Source organism: Hyperoodon ampullatus (assembly GCF_949752795.1).
Source record: "Hyperoodon ampullatus genome assembly, chromosome: 3".
NCBI lineage: Eukaryota > Metazoa > Chordata > Mammalia > Artiodactyla > Ziphiidae > Hyperoodon > Hyperoodon ampullatus.
Genome location: NC_136916.1, coordinates 65,125,791 through 65,144,511, shown reverse-complemented (window position 1 = coordinate 65,144,511; position 18,721 = coordinate 65,125,791). Strand labels below are relative to the sequence as shown.

The 18,721-nt window shown below is 41.8% G+C and overlaps 1 long non-coding RNA gene and 1 pseudogene across 2 annotated transcripts in view; one reads left to right on the top strand and one right to left on the bottom strand.

The window, feature by feature from the left end:
* LOC307050394 overlaps window positions 1-4,635 on the bottom strand; it is a 96,623-nt gene extending 91,988 nt beyond the window's left edge. Inside the window, exon 1 of the long non-coding RNA XR_013810792.1 lies at window positions 4,534-4,635. This is a non-coding gene — a long non-coding RNA (uncharacterized lncRNA). The remainder of the gene's footprint in view (window positions 1-4,533) is intronic.
* Window positions 4,636-16,505: 11,870 nt separating this feature from the next.
* On the top strand, window positions 16,506-17,086 carry LOC307049418 (histone H1.0-like; annotated as a pseudogene). The gene has a single exon. The product of its transcript is annotated as a histone H1.0-like (transcript).
* Window positions 17,087-18,721: the final 1,635 nt, after the last annotated feature.

Below are 18,721 nucleotides of genomic sequence, written 5' to 3'. Positions count from 1 at the left end.
ATTTAGAAACTTATTTACAGTGCCTCCAACTTCACCTCCTTCGTTTCTGCTCAATGAAAAAGGAAAATCGGGCTTCCCTGGTGGCGCAGTGGTTGAGAGTCCGCCTGCCGATGCAGGGGACATGGGTTCGTGCCCCGGTCCGGGAAGATCCCACATGCCGCGAGCGGCTGGGCCCGTGAGCCATGGCCGCTGAGCCTGCGCGTCCGGAGCCTGTGCTCCGCAACGGGAGAGGCCACAACAGTGAGAGGCCCGTGTACCGCAAAAAAAAAAAAAAAAGAAAAAAGAAAATCATCTCCTACCCAAGGCCAACTTCTCTACCTATGCCTTGGATCCCATCCCCTCCTACTGTCTCCAAATCCTTGGCTCCATCAATCACCTCTGTCCCCCATCTCTCCACCTCCCCAACACCGCTTCAATTTCTCCCCTCCACTGGTGCTTTCCAATAAAGCACATAAACATGCCCAAGATCCTCTTAATTTAAAAAAGGGGGAGAAGGAGTAAACTTCTCTAAATCCCCTGCATCTCCCTTCACCTACACTATTTGTTCAGTCCTTTGTTGAAAACACTGTATCCCTCTCAATTAGCTACCTTCCTAGCCTGTCATTGACTCTTCAACCCCCTTACCCCCAAAGCACTACAATGTAGCTACCTGCTCTAGCTGAAGTTACAAATGACTTAATCACCAAGTTTCAGGGACTTTTTTCAGTTATCTTACTTGGCCTTTTCATGGCAGGATACAGTATTGTCCACTCCTAGTCCTTGAAATATTCTTCTCCCTCAGCTTCTGTGACAATTCTCGCATAGTTCGTTTTTTTCAGCTTTGGTCTGTCCGGCACAGATGTTTGGCTTCTCTTAGTTGTCTGCCCCATGCAGTAGCTCACCACAGAAATATGGGAATCATGCTAAATCTTCAATCTTGCTCAACTCTGTAGTCTGATTACCCTGTCCTGTTGATAATACTTCCTTAACCTCTTATACATCCACCCCTCTTCTACATATCTCATCATTTCTCATCAGGAATGGCTTCCTAACTGGTCTTGCTTCCAGTTTTGCCCTTCTCTAATCCAGCATTCACCACACTGCCTAGAACACAAATATGATTCTATCACAGCATAATTTTTCCCCCCACTAAATCCTCACAGCCTTCAGGACAAAGTTAAAGCTCCTTAGTTTGGTTCATAAGGCATTCAGTGATTTGGCTTCTTATCACTTCATCAGCCCCTGTTCTAAAACTCTGCTGTCCACTTGTGCCTACTGAGTACTTGAACATGGCTAGACGCAACTGAGATGTGGTATAAGTATAAAATACATAACAGATTCTGAAGACTTAGTATGAAAAAGAGAATGTCAAATATCTCAGTAATGCGTTTTTATAGTGATTACAGATTGAAATAAAATTTTAGATATATCAGCTTAAATAAAATATATTACTAAAATTAATTTCACCTTTTCCTTTTTTAACGTGGTTAACAGAAGATTTTAAAATATATATGTGAATTACATTTGTGACTTGTATTATTATATTTATACAGAACAGCACTGGTCTAGAATGTCCTTTCCCTTTTTCGAACCTAGTTAACTGCTATCTATTTTTGAAGATTAGCTCAGGTAACCCACTAAGATGCATTTCAGGACATGCCCCTCCCAAGACCCCAAGTCTTAGTCAACTACCCCTCCTGCTCTGTGCTTCCATCCATAGGAATCTGCTTACACCTGTTATATATCACTCCACATTATAATTATTGGTTATCAGCTATCTTCTCCTCCTAAACTATATGCTCCTTGCAAAAAGGCATATCATTCTACATATACTCAGGGCTTACCACCATGTTTACCACGTAAAAGGCACTCAAAATATTTGCTGAACAAATGTGAACTATCTATTCCTGGCCTAAAAGTTACTAGAATTTCTCCAAGGAAAACAAACCAGCAAAGAAGGAGTCTAGACTTTCCCAAGAGCTCCAGTAATGAAAGGATCAGAACGAAGGTAGGGAGTAGGAATTAAAGAGAAGAGCAATAAGAAAATAAAGCTCATCACACACAACCACCTCTTACAGTGAAAACAGGAATTTGCAGCAGTGAAATGGAGCCTTGAACTCAACTTGGCATGCTAGGGGCCACGGTTTGGTTCCTAAATTACTCAAATAACCCATCCAACAAAAGAGTATGATTTGGCAGGTTTCAACACAAACAGCTAGAGCCCAGCACCTGTTCCACTTAAACAGAGCATCATTACAGTTAAAAACAACAACAAATCTCTCTTATGAAGCAAACACTAATCTCATGGTGCTTCACCATGGAACAATTTAGAAGAGTTATTATATGAAATGTGCCAAAGCATGAATTTATGGATGATGCTTATTTGGCAAATATGGTTGGCACTGCTAGATGTTGAAAAACATGTATGCAAATAAGCAAATAAAAATTTTAAGCTCTCAGACTTAAATATTTACATTATCATAAATGTACAAAGATAAATGTTTATATGAGAACACATACAACACATTCCAGGAACACATTTTTTAATGTGATTGTCAGGAACAGTTATGAAGTGGCATTATTTCTTTATGGGCCTCAGGGTAGACTCTGAAAAATGACTTCTGACAGAATGTTAATGGGGTACAAAAATTATGGAGGAAGTTTTTCTGTACTATCTCTGGGTAAAATGAATAGTCACAGTATCATAATAGTTCAAAGCAATCTTATCTTTTCCTTTCACCAAAATACTCTTCTTCCCATCCTGGAACCCAGCCAAACATAAATGTCAAACCATAAATGTACGGGGGCGGGGAAGGGATGAAGAAGAGGACCACACATCAAAAAGGCTTAGAGAAAATAATTTGACATTTTTTTCCCCACATAATATAGTCATGTTAGAGTCTCCAAAAATAAAGACATGATAAAATATTTCCCCTCTTCCCCTCTGACAGTTTTGGAAAGATGTTTGTTTTTTTCACATAGTTTGTGAGTTGGTCATAGCCAAAACTCACTAGCAATGGTATGAATTCTGCTTCCATTGTTAACTGTTAATCTCTGGGTCGAGGCTACAACTCCCATCTCTGAAGTCAAGAAAATGTACCATACTTGCCATTACAGTTTACTAAACGAGTCACCGAAGAGAAGTGCCAGGCACTTCAGAAAGTAATTAGAGTAGTCAGTGGACTGAGCTATCTAGAAATGTTCTGAGATTATAGAGAAGCCATCATGAAGCAAGTATTCAAGATTGCTCATGGAAAGTTTTACCCTTGTGTATAATTCACGGTTTTCACTTCTACACTGCAGAGAGCAATATGGGTTCTCCGACTATACACATTACCACATCATTTCTTTTATCAGAGGGAAAAAAAGAAAAGAAAAAAAGGCATTGTGGCTGAACAAAAATCAAGAGGTAGGCCCCAAAACAGAATCCTCAAGGCAATCCCAATTCAGGTGAAAAGCTGTGGACATACATCATACAATGACCTAAAAATGGCCTTTCATGTAAATCTCCAAGTATTTAATTCAACGTATAATCTTACCACATTTAACAGAGGCAGAAGAAAAATGTATTAGGTTTTCTATAACAAGGCCAGTAAAGATGAAATCATAGTTTTCCTTTAACTCGTCACTATCCCCTCAACCCCAACCTTGCAATAACTCCATTCCACAGCTCTCAAATTCCTAAACGGGGATCTTAAAAAACACAACGTATTGCAAAAAAGTTAACATTTAAAGGTGGGAGGGCTCCTCTTTCCTGTTGCTCTCAGCAGTCTTTAACGCAGTCAAAGGACGAAAAAACGAAATCAAGCTCTCAGACGGATGGTGCAGGCAACAGGGAGGGGGTAGAGAAGGGGCTCAGACGGCAAGTCCTCAACGCGGGAGGGGAGAAAAGTTGCAAGAACGGACGAGTCAAAGGGCGAAGGAGAAACAAAACTGACCCAACGAACCACTCAAAATCCCCCCAAAACCGAGGAAACCCGCACGTTAGGGGGCTCACAAACCGTAGAGCGAAGTGAGCAGGCAAAGAGTCACCAGGTTTCACCCTGGCGCTGCTGGCCAGGCTGCGCCGGATCCTCCCGGGTTTGGAGGTGGAGGTCCGTGCAGACTTAGCAGGAGCGAAAGGAGTCCTTCCTGCCCCAGCCTCACCGCGTCCGGCTCCTCCAGGATTCACTTTCCCCAGCAGCCTTCCAGCCGCGCCCGGGGGCGTCCCTCGCCGCCAGGTCCCAACTTTCCCTCCTCTGGGGGGCGCCGAGCTGCCGGGGCCGCCGCCGCCACAGCTACCGAAAGAGGGGGCGGGAGCGGGGGCGCTTGGGGGCGCGCGGCGCCAGCGGGCTCCGGGGGCGGTAGGGCGCGGGGGTGGCCGTGGCCGGAGAGCCCGCGCCGGGCCGGACGCACCGGCCGCCAAAGCCCCCGCGGCGGCGCCACCCAGACCCCACGCCGCCCCGCCCGGATTCCCCCAAGTCAGCCCCCTCACCCCGCGGCGACCCAGGTCCCACAAGCCGGCGCGAGAGGAGAAGGGAAAGGAGGCGACGTGGGCAACCTTGCCCCAGTTACCTGAGGGGCTCACACGCCGCCGCGGTGACTACCTTCGTCGGCCGTCCAGTACCCTTCCTGGTGACCGCGGCCGCCACCGCCGAGCAACTGACACTGACTAACAACAACTAACTAACTACTAGCCGCCGCCGAGTCCACCGCGCGCTCCCGGCCGCCCGTAGACCGCCCGGCCCACCAGCCTGCCCGCCTTCTCCCAGCCCGGCGCGCCGCCCCTCCGCGCGCGCACTCGCTGCCGCGCTCCTTGCGCGAACACGCGCGCGCGCGCACGAGGCCACGGCCCTCTCCCAGTCTCGCCTCAGCCCCGAAGGAGGAGTCACCATGAGGCCCCTCCTCTCGCGTTCCTACCTTCAGAGGAAGAGACCTAGAGAGCGTCTGATTGGCTGAGGGAGGCGTGGCCAAAGGAAGAGGGCGGGACGACCAGGACCTTGGGCCGGCGTGAAGGGAAATTTCAGTTCAATTACGTACCAGGGGAAAAAAGGGAACGAAGTATTGGTCCATTTGGTGCCTAAGCCCCTTAGGTCTGCCTACCGTCGAATACAGGATATGTGTCTTCAAGGATTCCAGCACGTAGTAATAACCAACTTAAGTCCCAATACTTTCTGCAGGCCTTAGCAATGTAAAAAACTACATCTCCCAGAAACCTCCGCGAAAATAAGTCTCACCTTGCGTAATCACGTAGTCCTTCGCCTCCTTTGAACAAAATAATCCCTCCATTTTTCTGAAGGTATGGGGAATAGTATTCCATTTTTCTCCTCACCAGAACAGCCTTAAGTGCTGCGATTAGAGAAGTTACCTATGGGAAGGTGGTTAAGCGATTAGGTAAAGGGAAAGAAAAGACATCAAAATAAAGTACTGCGGAGGAATTTTTGTCAAGCTGTGAGGCGACGCAGTGAGAAGAGTGAAGGCGATTGAGAGGGGCTCAGGGAATTGTCCCCTGTGCCAGGGACTTTCTTTAGGCCCCAGGCCCCTGCCTACCCCTGTCGTCAGCAGGTCAGTAAGCAAGGCGAGCTTGGGGGTGGCCACAGTGGATGTGCCCTTCACCCCTTGAAGATCATCCCTCTTTTGCTGTTATTGGTTTGTCTCGGTTTGAGGCCGACTGAATGGGGGCGCCTCACTTCCGGTTGGGGGAGGGGAGGAAGGCCATTCTGGGGGAGGGGGGAACATAACTCACTTCCTGTGGGGGTAGGGTGATGGGTAGGGGTGTCCAACCCACTTCCTGTGCCGGCGAGGGCTTGAAAAGGTGATGCTTGGTGCCATATGCATAGACGGTATCTTAAAGCTTTGGGATTGTGTCTTACGTGAAAAGTTAGGTTATTCCACGAAGCTGTGCTAATCACCAGCCTCCAGTCAGAATTTATGTGACTTTTGGTTCCATGTGTAAGAGGACAATTTTCTCCCCAACAGAATTTTCTTAATGCGTTATTCAAAGAATTCGAAACCCCTTGTTAAAACTCTTTACTAGTCTCTACAATACGACATGCTTTCTTGTGTGACTCATGAATTGCCCACCCCTTCTCCCTTATTCAAGTCCAACCTTGACTTAGTGAGGTTTAGGGGTGTTCTCTGCCTTGACATGCCACAGGAACTCTGTAGCTACTCTTAAGGAGGTCGTTTATTACAGGACTCAATATTTTACATAAATTATGAAGCATTTTCACCTTATCGGAGTGAAAATATCATACTGAAGTACTCAATTACTTGATGTTACCTTAACTGATGTGATCGGGATCTTAAATCCTTAGACCTGTTGATTTTAGGCCACAGGTTCTGCCCTGGGCCTGAAAACAACTTCCTCAGCTTTAAAAATTCTTATAGGTAACTTACATGTAACAACTGTGAAAGTTGCACTGTAGTACATTTTCCCCCTTTGTGATTTAATTAAATTCAGCACCGATTAAAAAATGGCGTCTGCACTTTGTAGTTTTAAGGCATGGTGCAGGGATCATGAGATTCAGCTCAGATTTTAAGGAGGGGGAAAATTTGGCTCACAAAGGACGAAAGATGAATACCAGAATTTTCTGTTTTTCCTGTATTCTCAATGTTTTATAAGAAACTATACGTAAAGTGGTAATGAACAGTCAACAGTTTGATTTCTTGGCTTCTGTTTTCAAGTACCACAGTACTTGGTAAGTTGGGGTGGGGAGGGTACTGAAGGAATCAATCTATTTGGAGTTTATGAAATCTCAACAACTTCAGTAATTTTAGAATATCAAGTGAACTGTAATGTCTTTCAAGAATTTTTAAAAGAATAAGGCCTGTGTATTTTTTCCTTTGGGGTTGTCACCTAATCTACCCTCAGAATTTGCAATTGTTTTAATTCTGGTTCTTTTCGAAAGCTAGTTTGTTTAGAGTTTATTAGAAAATGTGATTTAAACTAAAATGTTTAAACAACTGTAACTTAAATGTTACAGTAAGGAAAAAATATATGTTTTAACTTTCTATAGACATTAAAAAAAAAAAACCCAAAAAATTAAGACCCTAAAATCAGTGAGTTATCTTTTGAAGGACTATAGAATTTCTGCAGAAATTGAAAAGGCAAGACACAATTATGTCTGTGTTGTTATTAATAGAAGGTTAGGGACATGTAGACTGCCTCAAGCAACTATTAATTGATTAGAAAGAAAGTGTTCATTATCTTCTATATTAGTGTAATATAGAAGAATATATGATATGATCACCCTGACAAATTAAACTATTAAACTACAGTATTAAGAATTACTGAAGTGAGTAAAGATTGTGGAACTAAATGAAATAGATAGAGAAAAGATAGTTAAAATATTGATTAAGATACAGCAGTATTGCCTTTAGGAAATTATCTTTGGAAAGCAAAGGAGTTTTTAAAATTGGTCTTTATACTATTCCAGGGAAGAAATGCAGTATAATAGAAATAAGAAAACTTGTTGCAGCTGAGAGACTTGAGCAGCTTGAAGAACTGTCTGTTCAGAAGAAAGCAATTTTTAAAGCACATATTTGCAAAAAGATGTTTTGTGATAACAGGCAGTTACTCATTGGTTCCGTCAAAGAAGAAATATTAGAAAAGCTTGTGAAAAATAGAGGGAAGTTAATGGAACCTGCTTTTATTCTCTTTCAAAGTGTTTCTGTAGAGAGGCTTGCTGTCTTCCGAAGGCTTTTTTTTCCCCCTTAATGTTCTTTGTTGCAGTTTTCTTTGCATGTTCTAATAGAAACATACTATCAAAATTACAAAAGTAAAGACTTTTGTAAGTGTACTCTGTTACTTCTTTAAGTAAATGAATTTGAGGTTTTCATTTCATTCCTTGTCATCAATAATAAAGAGATTGTCCATTTTTTTCGGAATATTTAGATTAGATAACCATTTTCATTTCCAAAAAGCAGTCATTGGATATACCTCTCACAGCTCACAACAGTTTGAAATATTAAAACAGTAGGTCAAAATTCTGGCTTCCATCTCACTGAAATTTGATTACCCACGAAGTACTAGATGCTATCTATAATGCAAAGGGGTCTTTTCATTCTTTTGTCTACCTACCTTTTAAAAATCATGCTATTGTTTTACAACTATTGCTTTTTTGTATGTTTGTTGTTTTGGTAGTTGCTTGTTTTTGCCATGGGGTTGAGTGTTAAAGAGAATATGCTAACAACATGAATGGTTTTTAAACCTACTGTTCTGCTGTCTTTATTTCAGGGCCTTCAAGAGTATTCAAACGAGAATACCCCTTACGTGACTTTTCATTATTTCAAGAAAAGTTTATTGAGTGCTTACTGTATACTAGTCTCTGTTTTAGGGACTTGGAATACATCAGTGAATACAGACAAATATCCATATTCTCTTGGAGTTTACTCTCTAGTTTCCAAATCAAAACTGGAATTTTGCTCCCTGGATATTCCTAAATAAGCTCTATAGTGTGATCACTGTTCAAACTGATCAAGAAACAGCCCTAAGCTTGATCTCTCTTGGTCTTGATCTCTAAGCCATTCTAAACCCAGTTTTGAATATTTCAGTCTAATTTTTCTCCAGACCATTAAAGCCCCTGTGTTAAATATTCAACCCTTTTCTTTGATGCATGCATCATGACCCTACCATTCTAGCCTCCTTTGTTCACAAATAAAAGTAAACAATGGGGAAAATATGGGATCAGACAGGCCTGGGTTCAAAAGTGATGTCTACATTTTACTAGCTGAGCTTCTTACTAGCTTGGTAACCTCTAACAATTTACTTGACCTCTGTGAGCCTCACTTGCCATAAACTTAAATGAGGTTATTTGGTGGATCAAGTATATTATATGTAAATCACCTGGCACAATGCCTGGTGTTAGCAGCTTAATGAATGCTGTTATTTTTCCCCCAGTTTGCTTCTGTTATTCTAGCTATGGGGATTTGCCTACATGTCTGTTTTAAGCCTTACATATTCCCCGAAGTATGGGGATACAGTGCTAGAATTATTCAAATTCATCCTTCCCCAGTCTCAGTGAGCTAAGCATGCTCACTTAGCTGTCAAGAGTTCATTTTTTGTTCCTTGTGGAAGGAGAAATCACTAATTTCCATCATTACTTTAGATAATAAGCATAATAGAAAAGTTTCAAGAAAAGGTTAAGGAATCACTAAAGTAATTTGAATTGTTAAAGGAAGACTTTTTGAATCATTCTTCTAAACCTATTTAAATACTAAGCCTAATATTCAAGACTCTTCTGTCATTACCCATCTACACATTCCTAACTAGATTGGTCTCTGAAAAAAAAAATTCTATACAGTATCCAGCCTTTTCTATCTTTGTTCATGCTATTCTCTGTGTGGAACACCTTCTCTTTTCCTGGGAATCCTTATCTATCAGAATGCCACCTTCTTTGTGGCCCTTTCTCAAGTACCACCTTCAGCTTCAAGAAGTATTGTCTGATGTCTGTCCTCTTCTCTGTCCATTCTCCCAACCATATGTGTGTCTGTTGACCCTCCAGAGCATTTTGTACTTTTCTTATGGCATTTAATATACAGTGCTACTGCTGTTGTTGTATGTTTCTGTTGTTACTGTACTGTCATATGTAGAGTTTATGAACTGTCATAAAAGTCTGCAGACTATAACATATTCCTATCTGTGTCTGCTGTCAAACCTAGCACAACGCCATTCACATCATAAGTATTCAGTAAATATTTGTGGAGTTGAATTGGCAGTTGGGGTAGATGAAACTGATCAATAACGTTTGTCCACTATTTATAGCCAGTAGTAAACACAGTGACACATGTACAGTAGACACTCAAAGATCTGCTGAATGGGCTTCCCTGGTGGCGCAGTGGTTGAGAGTCCGCCTGCCGATGCAGGGGACACGGGTTCGTGCCCCGGTCCGGGAGGATCCCACATGCCGCGGAGCGGCTGGGCCCGTGAGCCATGGCCGCTGAGCCTGCGCATCCTGAACCTGTGCTCCGCAACGGGAGAGGCCACAACAGTGAGAGGCCCGCGTACCGCAAAAAAAAAAAAAAAAAAAAAAAAAGATCTGCTGAATGAAAGGGTAAGTAATTCTCCCATTTGTGAGCATAGGGTATCAATATATTGAGCATATATTAAACACCTACTATATGATGAGACCTATGAGAACTGATCCCTGCCCTCAATTTAATTGGAAAGAACTAAGTGGTAATTAATACGTACAGATTCTGAAGACTGAAGGTGTTTGAGTGAAGGTGAGGTAGGGAGTCAGTGTAGAGTTGTTTGCATTTTGAGAGATATCCCAGGCTGTCTGAACTCAGAAACAGAATAGATTTAGGTATCAAGAGATACTTAACTTGCAGTTCCACTCCTACTTACATACCCAAGAGCATTAGAAATGTGTTCACACAAAAACTTTTCCCCAAATGTTCCTAGCAGCATTATTCATAAGAGCCAAAAAGTGGAAACAGACCAAATGTGCATCAATTGATGAATGAATAAACAAAAGGTAGTATAGTCATACGGTGGAAAATATTCATCAATAAAAAGGAATAGAGTATTGATACATGCTATAAAATGGATGAATCTTGAAAATATTACACTAAAGTGAAAGAAGCCAGACACAAAAGGCCACATACTGTATGATTCCATTTATATGCAATGTCTAGAATAGGCAAATCCATAGAGACAGAAAGTATATTAGTGTGCCAGGGAGTGGAGGGCAGGGATGGGGAGTGACTGCTAATGTGTATGGGATTTCTTTGAGAGGATGATGAAAATGTCCTGGAATTAGATAGTGGTGATGAGGGCACAACCTTGATACTAAAATACCTTGTATACCAATATACTAAAAACCACTGAATTATACACTGAAGGGGTGAATTTAATGGTATGTGAATTATACCGTTAAAAAAGAGAGGGGGAGATACATAAACCTGAAGAATTTGGATTTTGGATGGGGCTAGAAGGAAAGCAGGAGGTGATAATTCTTTCTCAGATCCTAGAGGGAAATGTAAGTGTCTAGGTACAGGACTAAAGGTATGTTGAGGTTCAGTTGAGAATGGATGTGAAGGTTTCTGGCTATTTGTGTCTTATGAAGCAGGCAATGAGGTGAATGATTAGAGTAGAAGGGTGTTGACAAAGAAGAACGACATTTTAGGAACTTGAAGGAAGCTTCAGATTTCTTTTTGATTGGGTCAAGGATGTGGTATGTGGTCAACTTAGTTTCAGTGTGAAGATCAATTAAGTTCAGATGGTGAAAGTATCATAAGTGAGTCTGATAGCAATCACCAGTGAAGTTACTGGAGAAGATGGGAGAACAGAGACTAGACAAAAATATTATAGTTTGATTCTAAAATGATCCCCATATAATGAAAATAGTTAGATCACAATGGGAAGGAACCAAGGGCAGTGATTTGGAGAAGTCAGTACGTATGAAGTTATTCATTTGAAGAAGTACTTGAGTACCTTTTATGTGCCAGGCACTATTAAATAAAATCATAGTTACTTTCCTTATTGAATTATTTTCTTAGAATAAAGTCTTACGAGTGGGATTATTTGTTTTAAGAGTATGGACATTTTATAGTTCTTGATACAATAGCTATATTATTTCTCTAAAAGGTTGTGCTAATTTCTGATGCCACCAGCAACATACAGCTGTGTTGTTTTAACCACAATTTCACCAGCAAAAATTTTTGGCTAATTGGATAGGCATAAAATTATTCTTCTCTTTGGTTATTGCTTCTAATATGGTTAAGTGTTTCTGTACCATGGAATTGGCATCTGTTGGAGCATGAAGGAATTCAAAGCCTTTATATTTGCTATCTCATCTGGAATAGCTTCCTTAAACGGTATGGATTTTTAAGGACCCTAGGAATCAAACCAGCCTCTAATTTGAATCAGCTCAAAAATTACTTTAATTCAGTGGTGTTCTCCTTATTTTCTAAATGATATTCACATTTAAACTACATTTAGCCATCATTCCAATCCCGATTCAACTAACTTAATTCTCATAATTTGGTGTTGTAGGTATTAACTAACTTCACTTTGCATATGAGAAGATAGAGGCTTAGAGAGGTTAGGTCATTTGCCCAAAGTCACTTAACCAGTAAGTGACAGAGACAGGATTTGAATGCAGCCGATTATCAGTCGCAAACTCCATGATCTCTCAGTATCACTACTAAAATTTAATGGAGGCTAATGGAAACTGGAAGAGAAATCTGAAATGGAACTTGGACGATCAGGCGCTTACTTACATATGAACATAGTGAAGCAGTTAGCAGAGAAAGCTTTTTTATTTTATTTTTTTATTGGGGAGGCTATAGCACATAGACAAAGAGAGGAAGGACTCTCTTTAAGCCCAAATTTTCAAGGCCCTTTCTGTTTCTCCCTGATGAACAGGTACGTACCACTCCAAAACTATGATAGGAGCAAAGTGGGAGGAAGGGAGTAGTAGGAAAGCAGCTGCCTTTAAGTATATATACATTGAGAGTCATCTGATGGTAGAAGGAACAGACGAAATGACCCTCAGAGAGGCCCACAAAGTATTCAGTAACTTCTTTTTTTCAGTAACTTTTAAAATAACAAGTCTAACATGATAACAAGGTTAATGAGATATTCAAAGCACAGTACATATTAGCGAAGGAAGAGAGATTCTTTCATTTTTATTCAATATAGTATGCTCACTAGACAAATTTTAGATCAGGAATATAAAACAAGAGATGCCATGTTCTAATGCTGGCTTTTAGTCAGATAAAATACCCCAATATATAGATAAGACAATTAAGGCCCAAAATTACACCAAATAAAGTCACACAATGGGCCCTAGAACATAGGCCTCCTGCTTCTGAGTACATTTTGCTAAATTGAGCTAAGTGAAAACAACAATCTATGTGGTTGTTTTGTCATTTGTATTATAATTTTTTATAATTTAATATGTTATTCTTAAAAGAGATCATTTCTCTTTGTGTTTTTTTGTTTGTTTGTTTTTTTGCGGTACGCGGGCCTCTCACTGCTGCGGCCTCTCCTGTTGCAGAGCACAGGCTCCGGACGCGCGGGCTCAGCGGCCATGGCTCACGGGCCCAGCCGCTCCGCAGCATGTGAGATCTTCCCAGACCGGGGCACGAACCCGTGTCCCCTGCATCGGCAGGCGGACTCTCAACCACTGCACCACCAGGGAAGCCCTCTCTGTGTGTTTTAAAACAACAATAATAAAGATCCACACACCAGATTACTAAATGTTTGGTGATAGGTTAGAATAAGAAGTGATACTGAAGATCAGGTTGAACCCTAATGTATCAGATAGTCCATCTGTAAATTACACCTAAATAGTATTTCTCTTTTATCACAGATTTCATTGAGGCAGGGTGGAAGACACAGATCTTTTGAAAACTATCATAGAAACATTACTCTTGAAAGATTATGACGTGTACATATGTGTATTGTATTTAAGCATTTGGAATTTTCAACAAAGCCCAGCCCTTTTTTTCCATCCCTACTCCTTTAAGTGAAACTAATACATCTTGCTTCACAAGAAATATCAATAGTATCCAGATACTCCACTTTTTTCTTTCATAGCCTCAAAATTTATATCTCCCTTCTCTTTCCGTCTCCACACTTCCTTCATTCCTATACTTCATAGCTTTAATTAATGTTCTCTTGACACAAAACTTTCATTTTTATTGCCAGTAATACCACAATTACTACAACTCTTTGAGAAAACAATATAGCTGTTGTGTCAGCAATAATAAAATGCTCATATCTTGAGCCAGTATTCCACTGATAGGATTTTATTCTGAGAAAATGCTTCAAGTAAGGAAAATAGTGAAAGGGACAAAATGTTAATGGCACTGATATCTATTCTGTTTTAAAAAATGGAAACCTTCTAGATATCCAACAATAGAATAATGGTTAAGCAAATTATTACCTATTCATTCAGTAGGCTATTAGACATTCATTTTTCACAATAGCTTCTTTTAAAATATATTGAAAGATGTTGTAAGTATCTTTATGCCAAAATGAAAAAGGAGAAAAATACATCAAGGAAAAAAAAAGAAAAACTGATCTGATTAGTATATTTCTGAAGCATTTGTATTTTCTGTATCACAATAATTGACATTCATTGAGCACACACCAGTGTCAGGCACAACACTAAAGCAATATTATAGAAGCAGTATTGAGTAGTTAGTAAGAAAAGTGCTCTTAAGTCAAGTCCTAGCTCCATCACTTACTAGTATGTGATCTTGAAATGGGAGATAGTAACTATATCTACATTAAGTTATTAAATCCATATAAAGTGTCTGGTACGTAGTGAGCCCTCATTAAAGTGTTTTTGTTACTAGACATTTTACAGACATCTCATTTAATCTTCACATCCTCAAAACATTTATGAGATGGTGTTATTTTCATTTACATAAGAGAAAATTGAAACTCAGAATGTTTAAATAGTTTGGTCAAATAACTTGCCAAAGTCACACAGCTAATAAGCAGTAGAATTTTGATTGAGAACCCAAGCTATGACTTCCATTCCTGGCTCTGAGGCACTAGGTTGTTGCAGACTAATCCTTTTGCCGAGAACAACGTGAAAGGGTGGATTTAAAAAAAGAAAAGGGGCTTCCCTGGTGGCACAGTGGTTGAGAGTCCGCCTGCCGATGCAGGGGACATGGGTTCATGCCCAGGTCCGGGAAGATCCCACATGCCGTGGAGTGGCTAGGCCCGTGAGCCATGGCCACTGAGCCTGCGCGTCCAGAGCCTGTGCTCCGCAATGGGAGAGGCCACAACAGTGAGAGGCCCGTGTACCGAAAAAAAAAAAAAGAATAGGGAAAGCATCAGAGACCTACTGAGGCAGCCAGGACTTAAACCAAAATCGTGGAGCCAAGGGAACTTCAAAAAAGCATGCTGAGGGCTTCCCTGGTGGCGCAGTGGTTGAGAGTCCGCCTGCCAATGCAGGGGACACGGGTTTGTGCCCCGGTCCGGGAAGATCCCACATGCCGTGGAGTGGCTAGGCCCGTGAGCCATGGCCGCTGAGCCTGCGCTTCGCAATGGGAGAGGCCACAGCAGTGAGAGGCCCGCCTACCGCAAAAAAAAGAAAGCATGCTGATGTTCTAAGCTTCTCTTTTCCCCTTGAAGAATTTGCTGAATACATGGTGCAGAACAAGAATCTATGAAATTTAGCAGAGGATTTCTGCTAGAAGTAGAGAGCCAGTAGTCTCATGGGGCTTAGTACATAAAAATTGGAGTTTAGGTGTCCCCAGGTGGCTTGGACTGAGGGGCCGAGATCCTAGTAGGGAAGGGAAGCACCAAGAAATAATGTTGCTGCAGAGTCAGAGGCTAAGCAGAGCAGAAGCTAAGCAAGCTAAGCAGAAAATCCCTATAAAGCAGAGTGAATTTCTGTCCATCTCATGATGTTGACAAGCAAACATTAAAATTCAGGTCCCTCCCAGGAAGAAAGGACCTATAAACACCCCAGACTCTCAATTAGCATTCCCTAGAGGACTGTACCCTCTATACACAATAGACTTGAATACAAGAATAACTAGAAATACGGAAGAATATTTCATAATTATAAAAGGATCATTCTACCAGGGAAAATGTGAGAACTATAAATTTGTATATATCTAATTCCAGTAATACGGCTTCAAAAAAATATTTTTTCAAGTTCACATGGGACATTTAACAAAGTAGATCTTATGATAGACCATAAAGCAAGTCTCAACAAATTTCATCCAGAATATGTTCTCTGACTACAGTTCAATTAAGTAAGAAATGTATTATAAAATAGTAGCTAGCAAACTCCCCCCAAAATAGTTTTGAATGACCCATTTGGTCAAAAAAGAAATCACAATTAAGACACATTTGCAACAGAATAGTAATGAAAATACAGTATATCAAAATATATGTGAATCAGCTAAAGCTATACTTGATGGGAAATTTATAGCCTAAAATGCCTATACTGGAAGAGAAAAAAGTCCAAAACTAGTGATTTAAATATCATTCTCAAGAAATTAGGAAAAGAACTGCAAATTAAACCCAAAGTAAGTAGAAGAAAGGGAATTATAAAAAGTAGAAATTAATTAAATAGAAAACAAGTGCACAATAGGAAATATCTACAGAGCCAAGAGTTCACTCTTTGAAAAGATCAGTAAAATGTGTAGACCTCTAGCAATACTGATCAAGAAAAGAACATATTCAATATTAAACTCTTGATCTTTTCCCTAATTCTACATCTCCAGTCTTTCTTGTTTCTATAAATCTTATCTTCATAAATATCTACTAATATCTCAATTAGAAGTCTTGGGATTGAGACACGGAGCTGGGAAAAGGGAGGCAGAGGAGGCTGAGGCAGACCCGGGCGCCGAGACCGATCAACAGACCGGCGGGGCTGGGCCACGCAGACCTGGCCCAGCGATTCCCCGCCCTGCACCACGACCTGAGCAAGGTCCCCAAGAGCCTGCCTCAGACTGGCCTGGGAGCCAGAGGCACCAGAGCAGATCCCGAATCAGGCTTTCTTCGGCTTCCTGTGAGGGCTGGCCCTTTAGAAGGTGCCTTCTTCAGCATCAGGACCAGGCAGGCCACCATGACTGAGAACTCCACATCCACCCCTGTGGCCAAGCCCAAGTGGGCCAAGGCCTCCAAGAAGTCCACAGACCACCCCAAGTATTCAGACATGATCGTGACTGCCATCCAGAAGGAGAACTGTGCTGGCTCTTCATGCCAGTCCATCCAGAAGTACATCAAGAGCCACTACAAGGTGGGTGAGAACGCTGACTCCCAGATCAAATTGTCCATCAAGCACTTGGTCACCACTGGGGTCCTCAAGCAGACCAAAAGGTGGGTGCCTCAGGGTCTTTCAGGCTGCCCAAGAGCAACGAGCCCAAGAGGTCAGTGGCCTTCAAGAAGACAAAGAAGGAAGTCAAGAAGGTGGCCAGGCCAAAGAAGGCTGCCAAGCCCAAGAAGGCTGCCTGCAAAGCCCCAAGCAAGAAGCCCAAAGCCACCCCAGTCAGGAAGGCCAAGAAGAAGCCGGCTGCCACACCCAAGAAAACCAAAAAACCCAAGACTGTCAAAGCCAAGCCAGTCAAGGCATCCAAGCCTAAGAAGGCCAAACCAGTGAAGCCCAAAGCCAAGTCCAGTGCCAAGAGGGCCAGCAAGAAGAAGTGACAATGAGGCTTTCCTTGTGGACACTCCTGCCTGTCTCCTATTTTCTGTAAATACTTTTCTCCTTTCTTCTCTCTTGATCCTCATTTGCAACCCTTTGCCCCTTTCCCTTCTGACTTTATAAACAGACAGAATTTGTATTCCTCAGAAATTAGGGAATAATTCATTTTTCCTTAACCAATTATGCAAGGACAGCAGCAGCAAATCTCGTCTCTGTAATGATGAGAATGTACTTATATTTTGTTTTGTTAATTTGTTACTAATCTGCTTATGGGTTTGGGGATTTGTGTGGGTTTGTGTGTTTTGTTTAGTTACATGGTTGGTTCACTCTGAAGGTAAAAGTTGGGGTCGGTGGGAGGGGGAGAATGGGCAAGGCAGCTTCTTGTGGCTAGATGACAGGGAGCCCAGGAATTGTACGGTTTGTAGGAGTACCTATGAGGCCATCGAGTTTTCTTTAAGTTGAGCACTGCTTGTGAGAGTTTCAGAACCTTGGCCCTGAGGAGAGGGGCGGCAGTAGCTGGACGGCAAAGGAGGGAGGTGGAAAAAAACCCTCTCTAGGCTGACTTACACCTCCCAGTGGTGAGCAGTGGGGCGTCCAAATCCAGTTTCCTTCTCACTTCTGTTAGTCTGCCCCAGTGGCCTCCCTATTGTCCTAGGGACGTGGAGGAGGTTAAAGTGACAGCTGGTCCGAGAAACTGTGGCTTCTCTCAGTCAGCTGGAAACTAGCCACTGTGGGGGGAGTTCCTCTGGCTTCCAAAAGTCTCCTGTTAAACAGGAGTAGAAACTTTGGGGGGAGGGTGGAGAGTCAGTCAGCCAAGTACCTCAGTGTGCCCTGTTGAAACTTGGGTTTTTCCACATAACTGGATTGTGTCCTAGGAGAACCTTTTTCCTTTTCCCCTGATTTTTGGTTCCTCCTGTACAAGAGGTGGGCTTTTCTTAGCAGTCTGGTGGCGCTCCAGCCCTGCCACCCACCACTTAAAAACCTCCCAACCTCTTTACTTCTGAGTCTACGTAGTTGTAGATGGGGGAGGAGGGGGGAGGGCGGGGAGTGGACAGTAAGACATACTGCAGTCGACTTTGAATTGCTAAGTAGTTTTACAGAGCTAGGTATGTGTGTATGTGTGTGTGTATGTATGTATGCACATGTAGGGCTAGTACTTAACGTGTCACACCCGGGAGCTGGGAGAAAAAACCTGTACAGTCGTCTCTCCCTTTTTTTTTTAATAAAATAGAAAAATGCGCAATTGCGTGTCTCCCTCTCCCCCCCCCTTTTTATTTGTAAACAAGTGTTATTTGTGCCTGGAAGAATTTGCTGTCTTTGTAATTTTCAAACTTTAAAATAAAATTGAAAAAACAAGGGGAAAAAAAGTCTTGGGATTATTCTTGAGACCTCTCACTACTACACACACACATACACACACACACACACACACACACCATTCAGACCACTACAAAATTTTATTGATTCTACCTCTTAAATATATTGAATCCACCCTATATACTACATCTTCATTGCTATACCCTATTCTAAGCCACCATCACGCTGTGGTGGACTGTTGCAGTAGCTTCCCAACGGTAGCTTCCTGGATTCATTCTTATTACCCATCAATCCATTCTTTACATAGAAGTTAGAATGAT